This window comes from Amphiprion ocellaris, chromosome 19 (assembly GCF_022539595.1).
Source record: "Amphiprion ocellaris isolate individual 3 ecotype Okinawa chromosome 19, ASM2253959v1, whole genome shotgun sequence".
In the NCBI taxonomy this organism is placed as follows: Eukaryota; Metazoa; Chordata; class Actinopteri; family Pomacentridae; genus Amphiprion; species Amphiprion ocellaris.
In genome coordinates, this window is record NC_072784.1 from 25,715,609 (window position 1) to 25,732,251 (window position 16,643).

At 37.5% G+C, this 16,643-nt stretch overlaps 2 pseudogenes; one reads left to right on the forward strand and one right to left on the reverse strand.

The window, feature by feature from the left end:
• The first annotated feature begins 2,351 nt into the window (after window positions 1–2,351).
• Window positions 2,352–7,994, forward strand: LOC111579250 (interferon-induced protein 44-like; annotated as a pseudogene).
• Window positions 7,995–15,721: 7,727 nt separating this feature from the next.
• On the reverse strand, window positions 15,722–16,203 carry LOC111580543 (immunoglobulin heavy variable 3-48-like; annotated as a pseudogene).
• Between the last annotated feature and the right edge of the window lie 440 nt (window positions 16,204–16,643).

Genomic DNA, 16,643 nt, shown 5'->3' on the forward strand with positions numbered 1-16,643 from the left:
GCTGACCTCATTCTTTGGGAACATAACGTTGCCGAACCTGACCAAGCCCAGATCATAACCCAAACCCGCACAGGCTGGTAGGAACTAGCCATGATTAGTGCATCACTTCATCTGCCGCTCTTCTTCCCCTGATGCACCCATCACTTTGGAATGCAGTAAATCTGGACTCAGACCACATGACCTTCTTTCATTGCTCTAGCGTTCAACCTTTATGCTACCTATAGCAAACTGAAGTCTTTTTTTCTGATTAGTCTCTCTGATCAGTGGTTTCTTAGGGCTACACAGCTGTTTAGTCCCAATCCCTTGAGATCCCTTCGCATTGTGAGTGTGGAAATACTCTTACTTTCACTATTAAACATAGCCGTGAGTTCTACTATTGATTTCACCAGACATTTAAGTAATCTCCGATAATGATCATCCAAGAGTTTTTTACAACCACATTTGTCCCTCAAAGATGATGGTTCACCACTATCCTCCCAGGTTTTAACAATGCGTTGGACGGTTCTTAACCTGATTTTAGTATTTCAAAAATCTCCTTAGTGGTTTTCTTTGGTTGATGCAGGCCAAGACCCTTCTGAGACAGATTAACATCCTTTCCATGACCACAAGATATGTCTTCTGACATCGTTGTTCAAGAAATGAGAAGCTCCTCACTGCATCAGCTAGGATTAAATAAGTTGTTGCAGCTGAAACATATTCATCCCTGCAGTAATTATCCAATGGAAGGCTTTTACCTATTTGCTTAGTTAAATCCAGGTGGCAACTTTTTTCTGGACAGGCAGTGTATACTGAGTTATTGTACATAAAAAGAAAAGAATCAGAAAAATATTTTCATGTGTTTTCGTTGTGTTTTTCTTGATGTAAATTATTTTTCAGACACATCTGACAAGCTTGAAACAGGAGCAACAGAGCAGGCACTGTAAAAAGGTCTAACAACTAAAGCAACTAAATAGACAAATTGCCTGGAAATGAGTTTTCAAGACTTTAAAATGATAATTTAACTAATTTAGCAGTTGATACCAGAAGGAATAAAGCACAATGCAGCAAAAATGTTCAAAAGTGGCAGAAACAAGCATGAAATTCCATGTAACTTTTGTTTATTTTAAATCTTAGAAATGCATTTGAATGATATGATGAGTGAAACATATCACCTTCTTGGTAAATCCCACTGTAAATCCAGATGTTAAACCGGATACAGCTGTGTTTTTTTTTTTTTTTTTTTTTAAGCAATAGTTTCAAGATGATGGTCAGACTGTTCTGCTGACAGTATTCTGTAAGTTGCTTCAGGGTGTAATACACTGCTCAAAAGTATATTTTTAATGTTGCAAAAACAGGTTTCTGCAAGCATCTAGCAGCAAAATGCAGCTGCAGACACATTCATCACATCTGATGATCTGATGGATATATAGCAGAAAAATGTTATTCTGTTTGCACATTTATTGTTTATGTTTTTGTTACTTTTTACTGTTTCTTAATCTCTCCTGTTTAAAACCTGGATTTCATCTAAATTGGTGCTGAATTCACTGATTCAGACAGCCTATGTTTCAATAGAATGCACGAGGCTTATTTACTACGATGCAAGTAAAGCGATGAATAGGAATCACCAGAGATAATAAGAATAGCTTGATATATTTGAGACTGTCAGCCAGATGCTGTGTTTTACAATTTTTCTTGATTGATAAGACACAAAATTCCATTCACTGCACACAGCCACCAACTGACTGCACACATTTCTCAAAAACAGGACTCTGGTGTCAAAACCTTGAACACAATTCAAGGTTTGCATACATTTTACAAAACTCTTGCACTCTTTCTGCAAAAGACTCAACACGTTTTTTGCTCATTTGAGACACGGCGTAAATATCTTCATACTGTACTGTGTACAATACAGTGCTGTATTTTTTGTCTAACATTATTTTTATTTTATAATGTACAGTCAAGCACTGCAATGGCCCCGTCTGATTTATAGGATGCATTTGTGTTTCAGTTGTCATTTCTGAGGACTGTATCATTTTTTTATACTTCATGTGAAAACAGTGAAAAAAGAGTGTTTGTATTTAGCAGTGCAGTGTCCTACTTTTGCTTTGTGTGTCTTAATTTTAAAAACAACGTTAAAATTTTGACAATAAAGTGCGCTTTTGACCCAAGTGTGCAGTGCTTTGTGAATTGTGTCTTAATAAAGAAAATAGGGTGCAGTGTTTTGGGTAATGTGTGCTATTTTTCAGAAACAGCGTCTTGTAAGACACAACAGGTCAAAACTGAAAACACTTTTGCCAATGAACTGCACACTATAAAAACTGCTGGGAAACAGTATTAGCTGTTCAGAATGGATGTCAAAGAAGCAAGAGGTCATGTTGGAAGAAGTGGACGCAGACGACCCAGACCACGGCCAGAACCAGAAACTGGACCTGCCCATGCACCTGGTCCTGGACCACGACCTAGACAAAGACCAAGGCCAAGGCCTAGATGGAGACAAAGACCCACACAAAGAAATACAATTCCAGATGAAATTCGTGCCACTGTCATTGATAATGTGTTGATTCATGGAATGACAGTGAAAGAAGCAGGACAAAGAGTGACGCCCAACCTGAGCAGATACACAGTGGGATCAATTATTCTGGACCCATAGAACACCCAGCATTTGTTGACTTTCCTAGATGGACTTAGAGGGTCTACTGACATGAGTGCAGCAGGACGTTTGGCAAGAAGACACAGTTTTTGTTGTTGTTTGGGACAATGTTAGTTTTCATAGAGGACTATTGATTCAGGAATATTTCAATATGAACCCTCAAGTTATTGTGGTTTTTCTGCCACCATATCCTCCCTTTCTGAATCCTATAGAAGAATTCTTCTCTACATGGAGGTGGAAGGTATATGAGCAGCAGCCATACTTTGGGAAAATCTATTGCAATCAGCAGTCTTGGCATGTGGTGATGTTTCTGTTGATGCATGTCAGGGCTGGATCAGACACATTAGGTCTTTCTTTCCAGAGAAAACATAGCTTGTGATGTTGATGAGGTCCTGAGGTCTGACCAGTCTGAAAGAATTGATGCAGACATGGTGTAAATATTTGCATACTGTACTGTCTACAATACAGTGCTGGATTTATTGTCTAACATTATTTTTATTTTATAATGTACAGTCAGGCACTGCAATGGCCCCTCTGATTCATTTATAGGATGCATTTGTGTTTCAGTTGTCATTTTTGAGAATGGTATCATTTTTTTACACTTCATGTGAAAACAGTGAGAGAGGAGTGTTTTGTTTTTAGCAGTGCAGTGTCCTACTTTTGCTTTGTGTGTCTTAATTTTGAAAACAAATTTCAAAAAGAACTTAGTTTAGTTTCTTAAAGAACTTAGTTTTACTGTCACCATGTGGAACCAGCAGAAGGTCTGAAATCTATAATATTAAAACACAGATATAAACCCAATGACTTGTGACTTTTTCATAGCTGTCTTCTGATTACAAGTGAATATTATTCATTTTTTTTGTCTTGAAGCTTTGAATGAATGAGAATTTAACAGAAATTAAAGTCAGAATTAATTGTAACATATATAAAATGAGAAATTATCCAGGCGGCTCCATGAGGTTTTAGGTTTAGGCAAAATTAAGGAGGGCCATTTCTTCTTTTATCCTTCAAAACACTTTTGTTGAGATAGTTTGCTGAGAGAATAATTTCAGTTTATATATTTATGTGAATTTAAATATTTGATCTTTTCCTTTCAGTAAAAAAACCTAAAAAAAAAAATAGAATGCTGGTTTAACTTTTTTGCACCATCACCTGGTCTTTAGTCTGTTTGCAAATTCTGTCACTCAGGTCAAAGAACTTGCACAGAAGAATCTATAAAATGAACCCAAATCAGATTGAGTTTTGAAGGATACTTACTGCAGACTGCACTGCAAGACCATCAAGGCGAAGTGAACGGAAACTGATTTTTAATTTTTTTTCACCTCTGTCTGGTTAGATTCAGGTGAATAAACATGCAGGTTACAAATCGTGAAAGAACTGAATTTGGATTATGATTATTATAAATGAATATACAGTTAGAGTCAAATTTAAGTGCTGTGGTCTCTAGAGGGCGCTGTCACATTACAACTTTGGGGTATAGGGTTGACTTTTTTTTAGGAGGACAGCCTCCTCTTGCACTTAAATCATGAAGAGACCTGAAAAAGAGGCCTGAAATGATGATTTCAAGACATGTTGAGGAAAACATTCTTTAAATATATAGTATAAATCCCAAAATGTTCTGTTTTCCAAGCTACATATTGCATCTTGTAAAATACAAATTTATAATTTAAGCTGCAGGCCTTTACATACTACTACTTTCTTTTGAACAAAATTCAAACAAATGCTGATCAACAATGTGCAAAAGTTACATGAACTACAGCATATGGCATACATAGTAACATTCATTTGCACCATTTAATGTAAAACACTAATTAAAGGAAGTGAAATCTCTCACACGTCATACGGCATTCAAATCTGTATAAGCATGAAAAATGTAATATTCAGTTTGTTGAGAATATTTCAGGGCTTACGGACTCCCTCCCTGGATGAAATTGGACAAAACAAAAACATAAAGGGAAAAACAACTGGCCGAGGCTGAATGTGCACTTAAAAAGATAACACCAGCTAAATGCCAGGCCCTGATGGAAAACATGAGCGGTCGATGCTGCTGTGTAAAATGTTTGACGAGGCTTTCGCGGTAAAATCCCTCCAGGCAGCGATGAAACATGGCTCAAGAAAAACAATGATCCACGGAAATGTGTTTCTGTCCCGATTAGAAAATTCTGATAAGAGCAAACAGCAATGAGACTGAACAGGGGTCACGTGAACCATTCGGTAATCCCTGCTGATCATTCAGTGTGATTTATCATTTGTGAGGTGAAGAGGTCACCGTGTTTTCAGGCAAAATGCAAAAATGTGCTTTCTGCTTTGACTGAACTTTATGTCATTCACTCTGCTGCTTTTTTTCATGTTTTTTAAGGAAGGTGGCAAAACAAGAATAGCCCTGTTTCATCTGCTTTTCATATATCACCACTGTTGTAGATGGCATATTTAATATAATTATATGGTGTGTGTGTGTGTGTGTGTGTGTGTGTGTGTGTGTGTGTGTGTGTGTGTGTGTGTGTGTGTGTGTGTGTGTGTGTGTGTGTGTGTGTGAGTGTGTGTGTGTGTGTGTGAGTGTGTGAGCGCGTTTGTAAGTCTGAAAGCAAGCAAATCATCAATCACAGTGTTGATGAATCAATAATAAAAGTAATACAATATTTTATAATAATGTGTTTGTCTTTCATGTATTAACAGGAACTACCAGGAAAATCTTAATTTTTTGAAATCCTACCAGCCTCGAAACGCAGAAGTCAAACATCTGAGAATCCTGCTCATTGGACCAGTTGGTGTCGGCAAGTCCAGTTTCATCGACTCTGTCGACAGTGTTTTACAAGACAGAATCACTGGTCGAGCTCCGACAGATGCAGTCACCGGAAGCAGCAGCTTTACCAAAAACGTAGGAATAGCTGTTTTTGATTTTAGTGATTCCAAGTGAAAATCAGCCACAAATCTATAAAAACTTTCATCCATCCATCCATCCATCCATTATCTATACACCGCTTAATCCTCACTAGGGTCATGGGGGGGTGCTGGAGCCTATCCCAGCTGACTCAGGTGAAGGCAGGGGACACCCTAGACAGGTCGCCAGTCTGTCACAGGGCTACATACAGAGACAAACAAGCACTCTCACATTCACACCTACGGGCAATTTAGAATGATCAATTAACCTCAGCATATTTTTGGACTGTGGGAGGAAGCCGGAGTACCCGGAGAAAACCCACACATGCACAGGGAGAACATGCAAACTCCATGCAGAAAGATCCCGGGAAAGCCGGGACGCGAACCAGGGACCTTCTTGCTGCAAGGCGAAAGTGCTAACCACTACGCCACTGTGCAGCCCTCTATAAAAACTTCAAAACCTTAATTCCGCAGTTATTTACCCTGCAAATAAACTTGTATCACGTTGGAGAAACTGTACAGTTTGTTTCCTCATGCTGTCTCTGAGCACAATCGATTAGTAAGACAGTCTAAAATGATCCACAAAATGTGACACACTGTAAAGCCAGTCCAGATGGATAAGGAGGCGTCCATGCTGCAGAGAAACACTGCAGGAGGTTTAAAGTTGTAGATTAGCTTTAAATAACCAGACGGTATAAAAGAATACCTGTGACACAGTGTTTGTTAGCAAATCTAATATAATGTGCCAGTTTTAAACAGTAATAGCATCAACAATGAGCTTTTGCTGAAGAATTTATTTCAGTGTATGTATGAGAACGGTAAAGTGAAGAAATAAGACAATAAAATAAAAAACTAAGACACCTGAATACAATTCTTCAATTTCATTTAGCAGATGCTTTTATTTAAAGCGACGTACATCTGAGAGGAGATGCAACACAAGCAAGGATCAAGTCAGGAGAACACAACCTGGATAAGAGCCAAATTCCAGCGTTTGAAATTAACATCATCAACATTAACTACTACAGACACTTTAAACGTTACATGACTATATTAAAAATTATAAATACAATAAAGCTAATATACAATACATTATGTGTTTGCAGAGGAAATATTTGTAGTGAGCAAAGAAGTAACATCAAATGAATTCATTGCAGTCAATCAGATACACAGTAGATAAATACTCAGGACAAATATTCTTCATGGTGCAGAGTCACTATATCGTGCTTGTTTTACTAAACTTTGCTCATATTTGTCCACTCTTCCTCAGATCCCCTCTGCTTTTGTTGTTCTTTTCTCACCTTAATCTATTTTAATTTCATCCAACTGAATTTTAGGAGCTGTGCAGAGATGAAATACAAGCTCACAATATCATCCAAAGCTTTCCCACAGTTTCCTCGGAAGCCGTGATGTCTTTTGAGTTTTTGGACTGCAAATTTATCAGTTTTGTACTAAACCAATACAGACAACTTGCAATTTCTGCTTCACAGTTCACAACTTACAAAATCAGCAAAAGACCCAGAGGGATTTCACTCTTTCATGTTCAATGACCTAATGGGCTTTGAGAGACCAGCTGAAAGTGGAGTTCATGTGGAAGACATCAAACTGGCCCTGAAGGGACATGTGAAGGAGGGTTACAAGGTAGAGTCCTTTCAAATCTGATATTATTTCAGTTGTCACTTATTGTTTTAGTGTCTGCTGAGTAACTGTCTAATTTAAATGCATTGCATTGTTCAGAGAATATTATTTAAATGCCTTTAATAGTGAATAATTTAAATTTATTTCTAGTTCAAGCCTGAAGAACCACTAACAGAAGGTGATTTCTACAACCCAAATCCCACTCTGAGTGATAGAGTTCATGTTCTGGTTTCTGTTGTTCCTGCTGAATCACTGTCTATAATGAATATAGAAGTTGTGGAAAAGCTGAGAGAGGTTAGATTGGCAGCCAGTGAAATGGGTAAGAACAGACACTACAGTACAACAGTTAATGCTTTATGTAGATTATTGGTGTGAAGTCAACTTTTATGATTGAAAACAATCAAAAAACAAAGAGTGGGTAATCTAGGGACTAGATTTGTGCATCGACAGGGATTCCCCAATTTGCTATTTCACCAGAATTGATGAAGCCTGTCCAGAAGTCAAGGGAAATATCAACAAGGCTTAAAAGAGCAAATTCCTCAAGGAACAGGTGAGTTTTTGTTGTAGTTTTAATTTAATTTTTGAAATCTTGAAATATAATCTAGAATTTCAGGACAAACTTCTTCTTTGGTCACCATTGTGCAGTTACTGTTAACAGAAATGATGTTTCTTTCAAACTTAGGTTGAAAAATGCAGCTCTCTGCTGGGCATTCCACCAAACTGCATGTTTCTTGTGAAGAACTACCATTCAGAGATCACAACAAGCAACGCCATTAATGCTCTGATATTGTTCGCACTGAGAGCGATGGTGTCAGTTGGTGAAGACTTCCTCAACGACCTGCAGGGCTGATGTACGAAGAAGTTTTCTTTTCACCAAAGCACAGGTGTTTAATAAACACCGTAAGTGCATATATGGTCCCTTCTTTCTTGAGTCTGTTTGCTCATGCAAAATGAAATGCGATTAATATAGATAAAAAATGAATATTTACTTGTTATTAATCAAAATTAATCCACAGCAACAATGTGATTAATCTGATTAAATATCTTTATCACTTGACAGCACTTGTTCTTTTGAGTAGAGACTTTCTTTTGTCTTGAAGAAAAATCTTGACATTTGCATTCACATTTAAGAAAACAGGATGTCACATAAAGGTTCCATGGCAAAGCATTTTAGCGTGAAACCTGCATGTCTTGATGTCACACTGAGACTCTTTGTGTTTGTGTTCAGTTTTGCACTCCGATTTGCTACAGTCTGCGATATCTACAAGTAAAAATAAAAATGCTGAAACTAGTAATTGTGACACAGAATGCATTCAATCGACAAAGACTGGATTCAGGAACAAAGGGGAAACATGAAATGGAATCCAGAATGCAGTTGTAGATGATTTTGTGAAGTTTGAAAATAATTAAATCAGCATTTAAGTTTGCATGTTTTGGAGTTATTTGTCAAATAAAGTTCTTGTGCATGCAGTGTCTGCATAACATTCTGACCACTGACAGGTGAAAAGAATAACACTGATTATCTCTTCGTCATGGTTCCTGTAATGGGTTGGATATATAAAGCAGCAAGTAAACATTTTATCCTCAAAGCTGATGTTAGAAGCAGGAAAAATGGGCAAGTGTAAGGATTTGAGCGAGTTTGACAAAAGCCAGATTGTGATGGCTAGACGACTAAGTCAGAGCATCTCCAAAACTGAACCTCTTGTTGGGTGTTCCTGGTCTGCAGTGGTTGGTATCTATCAACGGTGGTCCAAGGAAGGAACAGTGGTGAACCGGTGACAGGGCCATGGGCAGTCAAGGCTCATTGATGCACGTGGGGAGGAAGGTTGGGCCGTGTGATCCAATCCAACAGACGAGCTACTGTTGCTCAGACTGCTGAAGAAGTTAAAGCTGGTTCTGGTAGAAAGGTGTCAGAATACACAGTGAATCACAGTTTGTTGTGTATGGGCCTGCATAGATAGACCAGTCAGGGTGTCCATGCTGACTCCTGTGCATTGCTAAAAGACCAACACTGGACATCAGAACTGGACCATGGAGCAATGGAAGAAGGTGGTCTGGTCTGGTGAATCACGTTTTCTTTTCCATCACATGGCTGGGTGTATTGCTTACTTGGAGAACACATGGCACCAGGATGCACTATGGGAAGAAGATAAGCTGACTGAGGCAGTGTGATGCTTTGGCTAATATTCTGCTGGAAGACCTTGGGTCCTGCTGTCCATGTGGATGTCACTTTGATACGTACCACCTACGATATTCCCTGATGATTGTGAACTCTTTTAGCAGGAAAATGCTCCGTGCAACGAAACACAAATGGTTCAGGAATGGTTTGAGGAGCACAACAACCAGTTTGAGGTGTTGACTTGGCCTCCAAATTCCCCAGATCTCAATCCAATCGAATATCTATAGGATGTGCTGGACAAATCAGATCCATGCATGCCCCACCTCACAACTGCCAGGACTTGAAGGATCTGCTGCTAACATCTTGGTGCCAGAAACCCCAGCACACCTTCAGGGGTCTAGTGGAGTCCATGCCTCGATGGGTCAGGGCTGTTTTGGCAGCAAAAGAAGGACCAAGACAATATTATGCAGGTGTTCATAATGTAATGCCTGATCGGTGTATCAGCCTGCTTTTTGCACAACAAGGTTTAAATTCAAGCAACATTCAGCACAGCCTGTTTTTATAAACTTATAGCAAATACATTCCTGACAAAAGAAACCAAAAAGCAATGTAGCACGGCATGTATCATTGTCATTCACATTCCTGTGCAAATGTGTGTCCACTGTTCTCTCTTGCTTTCAGTATGGTCAGAAAAGAAGAGGTGGAAGGAAAACCGGGAAGTCTATGAGTCAGTCCACTGCTTTGGACATTTTTTTTCCTTTATGAAATTAAATTTCAAACACCACAATACATGCTCAGTTTTCACACAACAACCATCTTCATTTCAGTGAAAGTAAATATCCAGACATCTGACACAAGAATGAATAAGATTTGTTCAACTATAGAACCTGTTTCTCATGAGTCACTTTCAGCATAACTGGCAGAGCATTTATAATATAATAAATAATTTACAGTATTATTGAGTTCAGCCATGATGTCTCAGACGTCTCTCTGCTGTCTGACATCTGTGGAGGTTTTTGTGCAGCTGCTTCACTGACTTCAGTCACTGTGGTTGTTGAGCACAATAATAAACAGCAGAATCTTCTGCTGTCAGACTCTTGATCTGGAGGTACTGAGTGCTGCTGGACACATCTTCAGTCATCAGGAAATGATTCTGGAAGGCGCTGGCATAGCTGGCAGCGTTGTTGCCTGTATTCATCCAACCAATCCACTCCAGAGCTTGTCCTGGTTTCTGTCGTATCCAGTGAATATTGTAGCTCGTCATGCTATAACCAGATATCATACAAGACATCTTCACTGTCTCTCCAGGTCTTTTCACCTCAGATGGAGACTGGTCCAGTCTGATCTCACTCCAGACTCCTGGAAGCAAAGAAACTCTGATCATCATCATCAATCACATTTCTGTTAACCACATAAAAAGTCTCCAGTGTTTTAAAGCAGAAACGATTTTCTCACCATGAACACTAATTAGAAAGAATAAAGTCCAGGGAATCATATCTTCTTTTCTCAAACAACAACTCTATGAGTGTTTGTGGGTCCCAATTGTTCCGTCACAAATGACATGAGAATTGCAGATGGTTTGTTTATAAAGGAGCAAATCTTTGCATAGACCTCCCTCTGCAGGTTTAAAAGGGGAACTTTCTGTTATTCAGACTTCTGTTGGACATTAGTTCCCATAAGCACGTTGAGGAACAGATGAGAAAAACTAAACATATAAATATTCTGCTCTTACTCGGATCCACAACAATCTACTGAGCTAAATAATCTATAATCATACACAAACATTGCAAAGTGCTATTTAAATATATATATATATATATATATATATATATATATATATATTATTTCTACTGTTTAGCTGACAAATACATCCTAACTTCAGGTACATTTTTCTACAATTATTTCCTCAAGTCACTTTGACCATCTTGGGCAGAGCAGCGTAAATGTTTTGTGTAACTCTGATATTATCTGGTACATTTACTTTCTATACCTGCTAAGTTGGGTTATTATCAGTCTTCTGAATAGCAAACTCAAACTAGATATTATACAAACTATTTAACAGCACAAGTTGTGTTTAGAGTTTATTAGTCACATTCAAGGAAGGAGTTTCAATAAGTCCTCAAACACATTTACTAAGAACCACTGTTACACATGATAATGTACAAGACAGACATCACAGAGGATCTACAGGTCCTCATGTATAATATCTCTACATGTCTTATAGATCAGAATTTGTGTAAATATCTACAGTTTATCAAGGCATTTGCACAATTGCACATTTCTTCTTCTTCATGCTTTGTGCTGCTGGTTTTGGAAAATCAATTACTGATAGATTTTAGTATTTTTTGGGACTTTCATTATTACTGTCTTCCTGCATGACCACCTTTATATGCCTCTTATTAACAGACAAATCTGTGTCTATATAAAGGAAACTCTCAACTCTGAGCCATGTTTCAGCTCTTTGGTACATGAACTAATGCTGATACAAAAGACACAAAGCTTTACTTTGAGTCTCTGTATTTTGAGCATGAGTTGATAAAAAAAGATCTGTATCTCACAAATAGTTCTTTCTATTCTCATGTAAACTCATTCAAACTAAAGCAGAGACTTGTCACTTTAATGCAGTGTCTGTTATCTGCATGCAGCCTTTTACTGCAGGTAAAGATCAGTATCACACCTGAAACTGCCTGTCAGATGGTCAGGAATTCAAATAGTGGCTTTAAAACCCAACTAAAAAGTCACTGGTGCCAAAAACGATGTTTGTCATTCATTTATAAGGTTTTTCATGTGGGGAAGGTCTGATAGGCACTGGAGGAAGTTTAGCTCCTTACTTCAAAACCGTCACTTTTTATTAAGTGCCTGTGAGACATTTAGGGGGCAAAAGCAGGCTGAAAAAAAGTAAAAATATGTAAGGAGTGTTTGGAAAGTTAGGTTCAATATTATTTTTATTGCATCATGATAATTCACTCAATATCAATATTTCCTTCCAGAAACTCCTGGGCAGGTAGATACGGAAATAAAATAAAATAAAATAAAATAAAATAAAATAAAATAAAATAAAATAAAATAAATAAAATAAAATAAAATAAAATAAAATAAAATAAAATAAAATAAAATAAAATAAAATAAAATAAAATAAAATAAAATAAAATAAAATAAAATAAAATAAATAAAATAAAATAAAATAAAATAAAATAAAATAAATCAGGACACAATTATACTGTCAACTGTTTTTTTTTCTTTCTTTCTTTTTTTTTTTTTTTTTACAAGCACATAACCAGCAACCAGACATGTTTCAGTGACAAGATATTAAGATATTATGTAGAATATGTCCTTAAGATCTATGTTGAGAAACAATTATTTCTTCGACATGCCTTTAAAAAACAACTGAATTGTCACTGGTTACATAAAAAGATGTTTAGGTGTGAGAGAATGATCTAAACTGAGGATGTTTTTCATGTCTGATGAGGACTGTAGGTTTTTGTACAGCTGTTCAACCAACTTCAGTCACTGTGTGTCTCGAGCACAATAATAAACAGCAGAATCTTCAGTCTTCAGGCTGTTCATCTGCAGATACAGCTGCTCTTTGCTGTTGTCTCTGGAGATGATGAACCTGCCTTGGACTGACTGAGAGTAATAGATGGTATCACTGTTATATCTGATAATAGCGATCCATTCCAGTCCTTTTTCAGGAGTCTGTCTGATCCAGTTCATCCAGTTGCTACTAAATGATATTCCAGATGTTGTACAGGTGAGTGTGTGGGACTCTCCAGGTCTTTTCACTGCTGGTTCAGACTCTGTTATGCTCCAACCTTCAGCATCACTCCAAACAAACACAGCAACCACCAACAGTGTGAGCTGTCTGTCAGCCATGTTCACAATGTGACTAATATGTCTTCAAGTCTGGAAATTTCCTTTAAATACACTGAATCCACATGAAAATGCTTCCATGAGGCTCCTCCTGCATCAGTCAAATCAGAGGGCAGGTCTATAAACAGCACAAGAAGAGATTCAGCATCATTTCAACAAATGTGCAGTTAAAAAAACATCTGTTTCCTCCATGACATTAGAGTAGTGTAAATTTTCATTGTTTAATTTTTAATTTTTGATGTCTCATCCAGCAGATTCTGTTAAATATTTATTGATTTAGGTGAGTTACACTTTAACCTGTTGTTGATTTTTGTCACGAATACAAAACTTTATTAAATAATCGAGACATTTTAGTCCTGAAAAATATAATAATGTGAAAAAAACAAACCTATCAATTTCTTGATTGATTTCACTGATTTCATAGTCAATGAACTGACAGCATGAAAATCTAAATGAAATCTTGAGTTGGCTTCAGCTGGTTGAAGGACTGGATTCTTTAAGACCTTCAAAGGTTTCATCCATCCATCCATCCATTATCTATACACCGCTTAATCCTCACTAGGGTCATGGGGGGGGCTGGAGTCTATCCCAGCTGACTCAGGTGAAGGCAGGGGACACCCTAGACAGGTCACCAGTCTGTCACAGGGCTACATACAGAGACAAACAAGCACTCTCACATTCACACCTACGGGCAATTTAGAATGATCAATTAACCTCAGCATATTTTTGGACTGTGGGAGGAAGCCGGAGTACCCGGAGAGAACCCATGCATGCACAGGGAGAACATGCAAACTCCATGCAGAAAGATCCCGGGAAAGCCGGGACACGAACCAGGGATCTTCTCGCTGCAAGGCGAAAGTGCTAACCACTGCGCCACTGTGCAGCCCCTCAAAGGTTTCAAATATTTAAATTATGTTTTAAGCCACAGACTTTTTGAGAAATTTCAAGCATCAAGAGGAAATTCAACACTCAGGAACTGAAACTGGTTTGACTATATACAAAATGCTGATGCTGTAGTGGACAGGAAAATATCTGCTTTCTTCTGTTTTCTGTCAAATAATCTCCAGAAAACAGATCTTTGTGTCACATTTAAGGAGATTACAACAAGTGATTTTATAGCAGATGTTTCGAAGCACCAGGCAAAAAAAAAAAAAAAAAAAAAAAAAGAAACAAAACATTTAAAAACGTGTGAGGAGTGTTTGGAATGTTAATTTTAATATTATTTTATTTCACCATGATAATTCACTCAGTGTCAGTATTGCTATCCAGAAACTCTTGGGCAAACAGAGTCAAAAAAACAAAAAACAAAAACAAAGCAAAAAATAAATAAATAAATGAGGACACCATTAAACTGGAGACTGCTTTTCTACCAATCTAATCCTGCTAACCTGGTGTTAAATTCATGATGGTGGGTGAAGATGAACTAAATAGTCGTGACTTTTGCAAACACCACATTTCTGCAAACTGTTTTACCAAAATATCACGTTTTGAAACCAAATTGTTGATTCATTTTTTTTTAGAAATACAAACAATTAGAATTGTTATTACTGTTAATCTGTTAATAAGTTAATACTTCATTTATAAATGTTTATCACAAATACAGAAAATTATCTAAATTAAAATTGGAATAATTATGATCAAAGGGGTCCAAGCAGACTAGTAGGATCACTGCTTTATTTAGGACATATTAACAGTGTATTTATCATGCTTTTCAAACTTTTGACATATGTGCTGTTCAACAGATTCAAAAATATGAGTGAAGTCTTTTTATCTTTTTATTTTTTAACTGCAGCGTTTATGTATTCATGTAGTTATTTCCATATTTTCTGTGCTAAACCTACTGCTGCACATTGAAGTTAGTGTTCATGATTATCTGAGTAGTATAGAATTTAAGTTTGCTATAACTGTTTACAGTTTGCAGGTTCATATGAAATACTTTACATGGTTTGATTTGGAAACTCTAAAATAATGCACCTGCAAGATCATGTAAATAAAATGGAACCTTGAAGGATGAAAAATAGGAAATAAAATGAAAAACAGTTGCTTAAAAAAGCAAACATATGAAAATAAAATAAAAAAGAACATGACAAAATAAAAAACTATTGTTTTTCTAAGACAGAAACTAGGGCATGTCATGCTTTCATATGTATGTTTGCAATATTCAACATATTTTCACTGAGTATATGTGGTTGTCAGAGATAAAAATAAAATAGAACATCATCCAGTGTGTTTTATAATTATTGTTATTTATATTAGCATTTTTTACTGATTGTATTCTTTTGTCATTCTGAGGAAATATCAGAAAAAAATGACAAAAACCAGCACATCAATAAATTCACTGAGCTTTTCTTTAAGTGCAGATAGAAATTTATTTACTGTGCTTTCTACTGCATCAACATGTCAATTATTCTGTCCACATGTGTTTAGGACTTTGATTATTATTTGATTATAATTTCTTCAAAGATTAAAATCTTCTGTAAATTCACAGAGTCTCTCATTGACAGACACTATAAAAGGCAACTTGTTTCTCTCATGCTGTTGTCACTAAACCTTACTCTGCCGTCTCCATCATGGTGATTAAAAGAGGAAGTAGTTTTTGTACGACTCTATTTCTGTCTCTCACTGTGTCTCTCTGGCACAGTAATACACTGCTGTGTCCTCAGTCTTCAGGCTGTTCATCTGTAGATAGACTTTACTGCTGGAATCATCTCTGGAGATGGTGAATCTACCCTGGACTGACTGGGAGTAATAGATAGGAGAACTAGATGTGCCGATGTAAGTGATCCACTCCAGTCCTTTACCAGGAGTCTGTCTGATCCAGTTCATCCTATAGCTGCTGAATGTGAATCCAGATCCTGTACAGGTCAGTCTGTGGGATTCTCCAGGTCTTTTAACCACTGATTCAGATTCAGTCAGAGTCTGACCATCAACACCTGCCAAGAGAGTCAAAAATAACACCATTTTAACTCCCCTGATGATAAAAATGAAAGCTATGTGATATTAGGATCTGTGAATATTTTCACCTGTCCAGCAGAGTTAAAACCAGCAGTCCTGTCCTACAGTCCATCATGTTAAACTGTTTGTCCTCTGCTCTCTGTCTTCCTCACTGCAGTCACATTAAAAGAGGTTATGTTTAAAGTTTTGCATTGACTCCTCGTCACAGGAAGTATTGAACCGGATTGGAATTGGATCAAGGCAGCACAGTGGTGTAGTGGTTAGCGCTTTCACCTTGCAGTGAGAAGATCCCTGGTTCGCGTCCTGGCTTTCCCAGGATCTTTCTGCATGTTCTCCCTGTGCATGAATGGGTTTTCTCAGGGTTCTCTGGCTTCCTCCCACAGTCCAAAAATATGCTGAGGTTGATGGATTATTCTAACTTGCCCGTAGGTGTAAGTGTGATTGTTCATCTGTATATGTAGCCCTGTGACAGACTGGTGACCTGTCCAGGTGTCCCCTGCCTTTGCCCCAAGTCAGCTGGGATAGACTCCAGCCCCCTGCGACCCTAATGAGCAC